The sequence below is a fragment of the Heterocephalus glaber genome, unplaced genomic scaffold (genome assembly GCF_053883595.1).
Source record: "Heterocephalus glaber isolate CG9 unplaced genomic scaffold, H.glaber_assembly_v1.0 deba00000621, whole genome shotgun sequence".
Taxonomy (NCBI): domain Eukaryota; kingdom Metazoa; phylum Chordata; class Mammalia; order Rodentia; family Bathyergidae; genus Heterocephalus; species Heterocephalus glaber.
The window spans coordinates 30754819-30767851 of NW_028258153.1; the positions used below are offsets into that span (position 1 = coordinate 30754819).

General features: G+C 40.5%; 1 pseudogene; it reads right to left on the reverse strand.

Moving 5' to 3' along the window:
* Positions 1-8611: 8611 nt before the first annotated feature.
* LOC101711454 (CCAAT/enhancer-binding protein zeta-like) lies at positions 8612-13033 on the reverse strand (annotated as a pseudogene).

Below are 13033 nucleotides of genomic sequence, written 5' to 3' on the forward strand. Positions count from 1 at the left end.
AGGTTCTTGAAGTAGGTATTGATGATCCACTGGATTTCTGCTGGGTCCATTGTAATTTCATCCTTTTCATTCCTAATTGCATGGATTTGGGTCTTTTCTTTCCTTTTCTGATAAGGTTGGTCATTTTGTTTATTCTTTTGAAGAACCAACTCTTGGCTTCATTGATTTTTTGTATTGTTCTCTTAGTCTCCATTGCATTGATTTCTGCCCTGATCTTTATAATTTTCTCCCTTGTATGAGCTTTGGGTTTGTCTTGCTCTTCTTTTTCTAGAAGTTGGAGGTTCAGCATCACGATGTTCAATTGGGCTCACTTTCTTTTCCTTATATGAGTATTTACTGCTATGAATTTCCCTCGTAAGACTGTTTTCATTGTGTCCAATAGTTTCTGATATGTTGTATTGTCATTGTCATTTAATTGTAGAAACTCTTCAATTTCTTCTTTAATTTCCTCTGTGACCCATTGGTTATTCAGAAGTGTGTTGTTCACTTTCTATGTGTTTATGAAATTCTTGAGGTTTCTTTTGCTATTGATCTCCAATTTCATCACACTATGGCCTGATAATATACAGGGGAAAACTTCAATTCCTTAAACATGTTCTTTGAGAGAGTATGTGGTCTATTTTGGAAAAGGAAATTTGTGCAGCTAAAAAGAATGTGTATTCTGATTTTGTGGGGTAGAACACTTTGTAAACATCTGTTAAACTCACTTATTCAAGAGTTTGGTTGAGTTCTATTATTTCGTTGCTTATTTTTTGTCTAGTTGATCTATCTATTTGTGACAGTGGGATATTGAGGTCCCCCACTACTATTGTATTAGTGCTTATTTCATTTTTCATGTCCATTAGTATTTGTTTTATATAGTTGGGTGCCCTAGTGTTTAGTGCACATAAGTTTATGATTGTCAACTCTTCCTCTTGGATTGTTCCCTTTATAAGGATTTAGTGTCCTTCTTTGTTTCTCTTAATCAGTGATGGTTTGAAATCCACTTGATCTGCAAAGAGGATAGGTACTCCTGCTTTTCTTCAGATTCCTGTCACATGGAATATTGTTTTCCACCCTTTAACTTTCAGTCTATGAGTTTCTTTTTGAATTAAGTGTGTTTCTTGTATGCAGCATATTGTTGGATTTTGCTTCTTGACCCATTCTGCCAGTCTGTTTCTTTTGACTGGTGAATTGAGACCATTAACATTGATGGTTATAACTGATACATACTGAATTGCCCTTGTCATGACTTTTTCTTTTTGGTGGATTCTCCCTCTTTGTGTTTAATTTCTTGTCATGCTGGATGGATTCATTCTGCTGTGCTTCCTGGGGTTGTGATCCTCATTGTCTTTTCCTAGGATATTGTCTAAAATTTTTTGGAGTGCTGGTTTGGTATTTGAGAAGTTCCTAAGGTGCTCTTTGTCATGAAAGTATCTTATTTCTCCATCAACTTTGAAAGATAGTTTTGCAGGGTACATCAATCTGGGTTGGAGCCTATTTTCATTTAGGGCTTGAAGTACATCACTCCTAACTCTTCTTGCCTTGATGGCTTGTGTTGAGAAGTCTGCTGTGATTCTGATGGGCATTACTTTTTATGTGATTTGTTTCTTTTCTTTAAATGCTTGTAGAATTTTGTTCTTCTGTAAGGTTTCTGGAATCTTAACTATTACATGCCTAGGTGTAGATTTTTTTTTGATCAAGGCTAGTTGGAATCCTATATGCCTCACTTATCTGTATGTCAAGTTCTTTTCCCCCACTTGGCAAGTTTTCTGCCATCACTTCTGTGAACAGTTTTTTTTATGTCATCTGCACTCTCACCTGTTTCTTCATTGACTCTGATCAGTCTTATGTTATTCTTCTTTGCATTGTCTAGCAGCTGCTGGATTGATGTCAGTGGCCCCTTACCATTTTTAAGAAATTTTTTCTTTTCCTGGTCACTAATTGCAATCTTATCTTCTATATCTGAAATTCTGTCCTGACATTGGCTCATTCTGCTGCCTAAACTTTCAATGGCATTTTTAATCTCCTGGAAATCTGTTTGCATGTTTTATGGATTCTATTTGTTTCCTATGTTGGGATTCCATTATGGTCCTCAGCTCTTCTATTTTTTTATCTGTGTCCTCTCTGGATTTATTAATCATGACTTGCAGTATGGGCACAATCTCTGCTGTTATCTGAGGAATTATTTCTGATTTCATTTTTCCCAGATCCTCTTTCATTGCCAGTTCAGGGAGTCCAGGTGGTTGAATATCAGATTGTTCCATTTCGTTTTCCTTTGGTGTTGCTTTTGGTGATCTGGAAGTCTGGTTTTGAAACTTGTTTACATGTCTTCTCATTTAAGTGGGGGTGGTGGGGGTGTGCTGCTGGTGCCCATGTGGCTCACCTCAGTGCTGGGGACAGTGGTAAGGTGGCCTGCAAGGTTCACCTACTCTACGCTGGGGGAAGCTCTGCTCCTTGGTTCTGTCAAGTTTTCCAAAATACATGAGTCTGAATTTTTGTGACACCTAAGAACTCCTCATTATGAGTTTGTCCATTCAAAAATATGAATGAAATACTTTTCTTCATTGAAAAGCCAGCCACGATTTCCTGTTAGGACTTTGTTGGGCACATTAGACATGGATTTACCACTGTGACTGCTCATCACAACCAGCTCAAAGGCCATGTAAAAATTGCAGTGTTTAGGTATCCCATAGGTATACATATTTGAAAACAGAAATTTGAAGAGATATTTATAAATCGATGTTTATAGTAAGCAAAAGGCGAAAGCCACCCAAATGTGAGATAGATGAAAGGTCAAACAAGATGTGGTCCATCCACACAATGGGGTAGTAAAGAGACTTGAACAGGAAGGAAATTCTGACTCATGCTACAATATGAATGCATGAATGAACCCTAAGGACGTTATGTGAAATGACACAAAATGTCAAATACTATATGGTTCCACTTGTATGAGCATCTAGAGGATTCAGATTCATGAACACAGGAAGTTGAATGGAGTTTGTCAGGGGCTAGAGGAGAGAAGAATGGGGAATTAGTGTATAATGGGTGTAAAGTTTGGGATGGTTTAGGGTTTAGTTTTGCAAGATGAAAAGAGATCTGAGATGGATGGTGCTAAGGCCGCACTTCAGTGTGAATGTACTTAATGCTCCAGAACTGTACACTTCAAAACAGCTAAAATGCTAAATTTTATGTCATAGTTTATGAAAAATGTTTTAAAAGTTCCAATGTAAAAGCCTCATCCAGACCAATTTGGTCAATATTCCTGGAAGCAGATCCTAAATAGCCTGTGCTCACCTAATTCAATGTCAAGAGCCATGACATGCCGGGCACTGAAGGTGTCAGTGACTAAGAGCAATGAAATCCTCTGCCCACAGGGCTTCCCTCCTAGTCAAGACAGACAAAATTTAATTCATATCCTGAGTGTATACAGTATATTCAAATGTGGTCTCTCCAGTGAAACAAAGGAACCCAGACAGAAGGAACTAGGTCTGGGGTTGTGGGGTGAGAGAGTGGAATGTTCAGGATGGAACTTCATGATTTTTGAAAGGATCTATCTGATTAGATACCATAAGGTTAAAGATAGAAAGTGCATACATAGGGGCTATTATCTAGTGAACAAATTTGTTTCTTACAGGTGTAAGAGAGTAGCAGCTCTGAAACTACCTGATTGCTAGGATTAACTGGATCAGTAATCCATCCCTGGTACCAAACAAAACAAAAAACAAAACAAGCAGAGGGGAGGAGATGCTAGAGGGAGCCCTATCCTTCTTGCTTAAAGTTGGAGGTTTCAGAAAGACCTGGTGTTTATTTTAATGTGTATGCAAATGGATATATAGGAATAGATACATATGTGCATGTATGCATGAGTCAACAAGCTTGCTGAGAGGGTTTAGAAGCCATGACAGCCCAGAAGCAATACACGTGCCCAGAGCTAACTTCACAATCTCCTGTACCATTGTGAGTTCCAATAGGCCAATGTATAAAACTTTTCCTAGCTGGAAAAGAATCAAATTAGACATCTATTAATTTGACACAATTATGGGTTAGAACAGGCTGGTTCTGGACTCCTGACACTTCTGTTGTCTCTAATTTGGGCTTGGTTGGTGTTTTTATTTTCATTTTCCTCTGTTTCAGGCTCAACATTTGTGAGGAAGCAATCTTTCTCACATTGTAAAGCAGAATAAAGTGCATTAAGAGATATCCTCACAGAGTAACATTGAAAATAAAACTGAAAATATTGAAAGGGGAAGGGGAACTAGGTAGAGGGAGTGGGGGAAAGGAAAGAAGGGAGAGAAAAAATGAGAAAAGAGAGGAAAAACCAGGAACAAAACTTTCATAAATAGGGAGGGGTGGAGGGGTTGAAGGGAGGGCAGGGGAATGGGAAAAATAAGAACCAAGATATATCATGTATAGGTACAAATTCCCAATGATGCATGTGACCATAATGTATACCTAAAATGTACCAATAAACTTAATGAATAATAATTTTTTTTAAATGCAAGAGTATTTCTTCTCTCTTACTTCACCGTGGCTGAGTGAATTGTTTTCTAAGGTTGAATATCAGTTTTAGTGACAAAAATTTCATGTAGAAATGACGTCACAGAAGGCAATGAGGTTGTGAGGCAGTCAGGGTTGGGAGCAGGAAAATGATGGCTTTTGAACCTGGAAAGAGATCCAGCAGTGATTCGAGGATTTCTCATGATTCTTGTTGCCCTTCCTACCAAAGAGATCAAATGTATACATGATTGTGTGTGTATGTGTGTGTTGTGTGAGTGTGTGTAACATGGAGACATCAGGCTGTAAGGTGAGAAGAATCCAGGAACACAGGGAATCTGGCTTTCATGTTAGCTTTGCTGCAAACCACGTGTCTTGGTAAACCCTTCATATCCTCACCTATTAACAAAGGGGGTTGAACAATGGTAAATGCTGGGAATTTTGGTCTTATATTTGGGTTATAACTTTAGGAACTAGCGGTGGGAGTTTTGAAGTCCAGAGTACAAAATTAATGTATATGAAGGAATCCATCTAGTACCATTCCCTCTGAACCACACAGACTCTCTCTCTCTCTCTGTCTCGCTCTCTCTCTCTCTCACACACACACACACACACACAGTGAGGTGAGAATAACTCCAGTGCACTCAAGTGTAAACTCAGGTGTAAAATTTCTCAATGGACTTAAAATGAAGGTTGCATGAATATTGATAGATTTCCATATGATGTTAACAGCCACCCCTTTTATAACACGGGTGTGTGTGTATGTCTGTGTGTGTTGGTCAAAAAAGTCAGTTCATTGCTATCTAACAATCTCCTGGAATGGACTCAACCACCCACAGCAATGTGGAATCCTGTGATTTCAGGGAATGTGGGTCTAAATCTCATGACCAGCCTTGGGCTCTTTCCTGTTCCAAAAGAAGAGATGGTCCTGTCACGATAGCACACCATGATAAGGAAACCTGTGCTGTTAATTCAGTGGAAAAGGAACTGCCTCTCTCCACAGGACAGACTGTGGAAAGCTTTGCTTTCTAGTGAGCATCCTCCCACCTTGTCCAAAGGTAACAGGGGTAGGCACCTGGCAGCCTCGATGAGGAGGCCCCATTGTGCCCGGCTGCCATTCAGATCAGTGATGTAGTGGGAGGGGCACAGAGTCCAGAAGCTGAGCTCAGCTTCACAGCACACGGCTGGGCTCACGAAGCCTGGCTGCTGCACGGTCAGGTACTTGCTGTAGGCAAAGCATCAAGCCAAGAAGAAGGCATGCCTGAAATCAGGACAAACTCAAAAAATGTTTGCTTCATGATCTGGTTTATTGGCATCAAAATGAGAATTCTTGTTAGCAAGGGGTTCAAGGGAATGCTCAAACATCAAACACTGCACAGACAGCAAAACCACACTTGGACATATTTAAGGAAAAACAGACCAAACCATTCACGTATTTAATTACTCATAAGTCACAGATGATTGAAAAGATTAAGAAAGGAGAAAAATCTGTGCAAAACAACTGGAAGATAGTAAACAGCACACCCAAAAGAGACGCTGAGAACAAATACACAAGGGAGAGATCACCCAGGCCTGCCACGAAGCCTTTTACCTCGGCTTCAGACAGACAGCAGCAGTGTAAGTCCTTTGTGAGACAGGGCCCATTGCCCAGGCACATCAAAGCCCAGGGCCCAGGCACTGGGCCAGGAAGTCCTTCAGAAACATAGTGCCGACTCCTTAGAGCACCTCCACAGGGGCAGAAGCAGCTGTTCGAAGCCTCCACACCGGCAGTCACTGGTGCCCACTGCGGTCCTCTTGACTTAGAGCCATGCAACTAGACAAGAGAAAGGACTGGTAAAATTTGGCCTGAAAAGGGAATCGTGTAAACATGTTAGGGGAATATCTGGATCTGAAGATCCCTCCTCAAATGTATCTCTTTCAAAATACCAGTGATATTCCTAAGCAATGCCCCGCATGGCTAGCATCTGAATTTCAGCTTTAAGCCTGCCTTACTTGAAATTACTTACCTTTGTCAACATTTTAGCAGTTCTGAAAATAGACTGTGGACGGTACTTCCCCAAATGTCAGCCAAGACATATGCTCTTTTATCAATTATTTACTCAAAATAATTACACCAAGAATTCATTGCTGTTCATCCACTCATCCCTGGAGAATAGCAAATGCATAAGATTTCCTTTGGATGAATGTCTGACATTTCATAGTAAAAACAAAGAAAAATCAATCATGCTGTTATTAGGGGTATTAATATTTACTCTAGGCAAAACCTCTGACATTCTAGACTAGTTAAAACTACATGACAGCTTAGTTATAGGTTTTCAAATGGCTTCTTAAAATTCAATTGAGAATTAACATTTCATGACATGAAAAGTATGTGGAATGCAAATTTTGGTGCCTGTAAATAAAACTTTACTGGTATACACAGTCATGGTTATTCACATGCATCCCACCCATGACGGCGAGTTCATGGCAAATGCAAAGTTGAGCAAGTGTGGCTGAGACCCGAGGTGCATGCACTCTCCTGGCTTGGCACAGCAGTGCCCTGCAGCTCTGCAGTTGAAATGATGTCTTCATAGCGGCACAGCTTGTCACAGAGTCAGTGGCACTGCAGGAGGGGACAGAATGTCCCTTGTTCATCTTCACCATGTCGATGAAGAGAGCATAGCAGCAACCTCTGAAAGTCACACATTAGAGGCATTGTGGATTGTATTCTGTTATTAGATGGCAAAGCATCTCTTTCTGATACAGTGACACTATAACTGCACAACAAGATATAAAATACACCCCTGTAACACACACTGATACAACACACGCTAATATAACATATGCTAAAATTACCAGGCTGAGCTCTTACCACCAAATTCTTAGCCACAGCCAGAAAAATGAAGAAATGTAAAATGCAATACTTTATTGCAGGAGAATTGCCTCATAAAATTTACACACACCCCTGCAAAATAAGTTTCCATGTATCTCATTTGTTAACCAAGCAAAACCACTTACTGATGATTGATTAATTTATTATACCATTTGATGGCAGCATGCAAAGAAACATATCCAGAGAAAATAAACTTGTTTCATGAGGAAGAAATTCAATGTTAGTTAAGAAGCAAGGCAAAGTTATAAAGCAATTGTATGGAATTGTAAAAGCCAAAATCATAAACAGTCAGATGATGTTATCTTTGTTATATTGGGGGTGAGAAAGCTTTTTTAGAAAGACTCAAAAATCACAAATCCATAAAAGGGAGAAACGTTTCAAATTTCTATTGCAGCATATTAAGACCTTAAATGATTAAAAATATAATATCATAAGAAAATAATACATATTAAAATAACACCCAGACTGGCAAAAACATCTAAATTGAGAAGACTGAGACATCACCTAGTATTTTTGTTTTGTTTTAAAATTTTATATATTAAAGAGGCCAGGGCCGGGGATTTAGCTCAGTGGTTCCACCACCTGCCTTGCAAGTGCAAGGTCCCAAGTTTGATCCCCAGTACCAAAATAAAAAAACCAAACTGAACAGGCAAGACATCACTTGATTCAAAAATAACAAAACTCCACTCTCAAAATTCTATCTCTGGCTACTATTCATCCAAATAAGATCTGTTCAAGACAAATGTAAAAAGCAACATTAGTAATCACTGTCCCTTCTTTTACTATTGGTGGAAAAATATGTTGATCCAGCCACATGCCTTTATAAAGTGAATGTTGCAATGTTTATAACAACCTCAATGGATTTTCATGTCTAGGATTTTGGCCCTGGATTATTTGTACAGGATTATGTACTAAATCTTTTTACAGTAGCAGAAACTGCAAAAGACCTGGTCATCTGTCCAAAGGACACTTGTCAGCTAATTTAGGGTATACAAATTAGGGGATAACTTCCACACATGGTTGAGAAGTTTGTTAAACTCTCCTGTACTAAAATCCATAAGACTTCTAGACACGTGGCTAAGTAAAAAAAGAGTAAGATGGAGAAACATAATATATTTTAAATTGGGGGAAGAAAAGAAAATATGTAACTACATATCTTCTTATATGCATTAAAATATTTGAAATGACACAAGAAACATGGTGATTACTGATGTTTGTATTTGTACTTGTTTTGGAGGAATCTTGTCAAGCTAGAATTTTAACTGTATTTATTTATTTATTTATTTAATAAATGACAGCTACTTTTATTTATAGTTTATTACAAATCCATTGAACAGTCTGGAATTTATGGAACCAGAGAGCAAGATCAAGAAAAAGGGTTGGATTGCAAAAATTAGGAGTAAGTAAAATGTTACTATGACTCATTTCCTTTGCTTTTTAGCTTTTTTGAGGGTTTACTCTCTTCTTTTTATTTATTTATTTTTTGGTACCAGGGATCGAACTCTGGACCTTGCCCTTGTGAGGCAAGTGCCAGAACCACTGAGCTAAATCCCCGGCAGATACTCTCTTCTTTTTAAAATTTTTCTTTTTCTTGATGATACTTTTCACATCTCTGTTGTGTATCCAGTCGTCACGTTCAGCCTCCCATCTAAGCTGTTTTGAGACTTGCATTATCTTTGTTAGCCATGGCATTCATGCCAGTGTTATCAAATTTGGATCCCATATTTTCATCCAACAAGTGGCCAAACTATTCAGCAGATACAAATAGGCTGGAGTTGTTGAGGTTTCGTTTCTTTTTCTTTCTTGGTCCTTCAAATGAACCAGCAAAGTCAAAATCGCCAGTGCCTCTTCTTTTATTTCTCTTAGCACTGTCTTTGGAGTTGACTTCATCAAGTTCTGGAATGCCTTCACTTTCATCATCTGATACATCCATGAGTGTTCCTCCATCTTCATCAAGTTCAGCAAATTCTTCATCCATACTTTCTAAAGAAACTTCTTCATCATCCAAGTTAGCAAATTCATCATTGCTACCCTCTGAATCTTCTTCTTCACAGTTATCCTTAGCTCTTTTTGTTTTCTTTTTCACATTGCTTACAAAATCAAGGTCATCCTTTCCACCAGTATAATAGTTATCACCTTCAAATGTGTCGATCATCTTTTCAAATTCCTCATCATCCACATCTCCTATACTTTCCTCATCTGCATTCCATTTTTGTTTCTCTTTTATAACAGCAACTTTTTATAATACCTATGGAAAAACACTTCATCCACTGGTATCTGGCTTTCTTCTTTTGCAAGGAACTCCTTACTATTCACAGCAAGACTACGGATATCCTTTATAAAAAGTTTCCATTTCAGCTGCATCATACCACTGTCAGTATTTTCTTTGCCTTTATGTGGCTTTGGATTTCAGTGTGAAATCCTGCAGTGGGTCCCCTAAATGCTGAATATAATTTCCCTGAAGGATAGTCTTTGCAAAAAGGGCTACAGAGGGATGAAAATGCTCAGATAGCTTTTTGAGTTCCCAAAGACTTATATTTTCAGCTCCACAGAACAAAGGGTTTCTACTGAGTGGATCATAAGTATTCAGCTGTTTGACACCTCTCAATTATCCATGTGTACCCAGGAAGCAGTCTTTGGGTTTTCGGTTTTTGTGTCAGACCCAGTTTCCTCTGGGTCAACTTTTTGCACTGTATCTATTTCTGTTTCTTCGTCTGCATCAGTGAATTGTTCTGTGTCCTCATCATCTCCTATGTCAACAAATTTTTCTTCATCGTCAGTCTCCACATGATCGTCTAGTTGACTTCTTAAATCTGGTTTTGCTTTAAGGATCTCAGACACAAGATACAGAGCTCCACGTATGAACGGTGGCATCTGTGTACAAGTAACTTGAAGCAACCTCTTCACAAAAGCTTTCGCCCAGTGCAAGACGATGTCTGCTTTCAGAGATTTGTAGACAAGGTTAAGAAACATAGCTTGCTTGGAACACAACAACCCTGGATCCAACATCTTTCTATGTAATGCTGAATAGTATCGATCCGATAGCATCTGCTGAGAATTCATTACTTGGAAAAGCAACATCAAAGCCTGAACACTAGTATTAAAATTTACAATATGCAACACTTTGAACAACATGTCCACCTGCTCCCTCACTTTGTCATCCCCACTCTGGGAGTAAGGATATCCCCTGTTCACACCTGCATTTTGGACTCAATATCTTTTTTCTTGATACAAGTCTGAAAAAACTCAAAATAGATAGTTATTAATTTGTTAGCCAATTCACTTTCTTCATGGGAAAGGGCTATTTGATTTAAAAAGCAAATTGTATAATACTGAACTTGGGGCTGATATTTGAACAAAAGACTAGCCTTTCTATTTTGCCACACTCAACTCCTTTCATAGTTGGATGTTTACAAAGTAATGTCTCTAACAGATGGGAGGCTTTGTGGCTATTCTGTTCTCTGGATCTCCCAGTTTATTTACCACCTGCACAAGAAGAGCCTTTTCATCTTCAGGCTTGTTACAGAGTAGCTCACGAGCTGCTGCGAGGGCCCGAGTTTCACTGGCTGCCAAAGAATCCTGACTTAAAGTTTCTAAAATCTGCACAAATTCAGCTACTAAGTGTTTCAGCTGGTGTTCAAAATACCATATTAGCCTTCTATCTCTGGAGTCCTTGTTGCCACTGGACAACTGCTCCCAGTTTGTTGAAAGGATGTTGGCTGAAAACTTGCAGTTTCCGATTATCTGGTAAAAGGTCTGTAATGAGCAACTCTTTGAAAGTATCCAAAGAAGGGGACGCGCTCGGCCCTAGGGTGCGCGGCCTGCCGTGCTTGGCCTGTGCGGGCTATGGTTGCTTGCTGGGCTGCAGCTCCGGGGGGCGGGGGGGCGGGGGGGGGCGCCCTCCGCCCCCGACCGCGCCCCCGGCGTCAGGCCCCGCCCCCGCCAAGTCCCCGGAGCCCGGGCAGCAGCGCTGCACCGTGCAGCGAGCGCCCTTGGACCTGGAGCTGGAGCTGGAGCTGGAGCTGGGCGGCTGGGCGGCTGGGCGGCTGGGCGGCTGGGCGGCTGGGCGGCTGGGCGGCTGGGCGGCTGGGCGGCTGGGCGGCTGGGCGGCTGGGCGGCTGGGCGGGGCGGGACCGCACGAAGTTCCGGCATGTGTGCCGGGGCAGGCAGAGAAGAGGTCAGGCCGTGGCGGCGGACTCTCGGGTCAGCAGGCCGTTGGCCACTATAGACATCGACGATGCCTGCGGAGATCCTGATGTGCCTCAGATAAACTCGAAGAGTAAAGAAAAGGAATCAATCAAGAGCGAGCAAGAAAAGAAGAGGAAAAAAAAGCATAAAGATTATCAACCCAACTATTTCTTGTCCATTCCAGTCACCAACAAAAAGGAGCCTTTGTGAGGAGGCCTGGGAAAAGGGGCAGCATTTGTGACCTTGTTTCAGCGGAAGACTGAATTCCAGATGCCAATTAAGCGACCTGCGCGGGCGCTGTTGGGAGCCAGCACTTTGACAAGGAGTTGCTCTACTTTTGGCCTCTATTTGTTGGCATCTAGTTTTAAAGCAAAAACCATTCAAAATTACACAGGTCTTTGAAAACAGGCACATTCTTAGAAGATTGGAATTTGGTAATAATGGAAAATCTGTAGTGATAGAAAATCTTGACATCCTATTTTTAAGAATTAGACCTGGGAAATGTACCGGAATGGCTACATAAAAGTTTCAGAAGTGTATAAGAGTATGTGATTCTTCACATTAAAGATGAAAGAAGAAAAACAACAACAAAAAACCAAACAAACAAGAAGGAAAGTATCCAAAGCCATGAAGCACTGCTGCTTGCTGCCCTTCTTTTTTAACAAGGTTCAGGAGTGTTTCTACAAATTGGAGTGTGTGAACAGCATCATCTTGGATAAGAAGTATCATGGCTGCCATCCTGTCACCTGGCGTCCCCGATGACACAGTTGCCTTCATCCACGTAGAAGAGGCTCCCTTTTGTTTATTTGTTTTATTTTTGAATAATTTGATTTCACATTCATACAGCTTCTGAGCCAGGGTTTTGTACTTAGACACAGTATCCCGAGGCTGGGGTTCCAAACAATACTCATTGCTATACTCTAGATCATACCATTTGCTTCCAGCCTTGAGCAACAAAGTCTCTCTCTCCCTCTCTCAAAAAATTCAAAGACATCCTGTTATCTTTCTTTACTTTTGGTATGGCACTGCTATTCTTCCCAGAATGTTTTTCTGGCATAGCCTTATTTTTCACCTTATTGAGCGATATCCTCTCCCTTTCTGCTGCGTTTTGCTGTTTATTTTCTATTGTAGATACTTTTGCTTCTTTTTTGCTGTCATTTTCTTTTTTGGCTGGTTCCTCTTCCTCAATGAAAGATTTTGCATATTTGGCTAAGCTAAGGTTTTGAATAAATGCTTTCAGTTCACCCTCTTGAAGGTCATCAATTGTTCCTTTTTTGCCTCCGTCCACCACTTCCTCATTGTCATCCAAAGCAGCCAGCATAAGGTAATCTTGCTTGGTGCCTCGGAGCCCTAACACTTCCTCCGGGGAGAAGCCATTCTCGGCTTCACCGCTATCATCATATCATCGTCGTCTTCCTCCTCTGAATCTTCTAGCACCTCTTTTAAGGGCCAGGGCCACTTGGCGTGGAACTCCAAAGGTTCCTTGGCGGCCGCCAT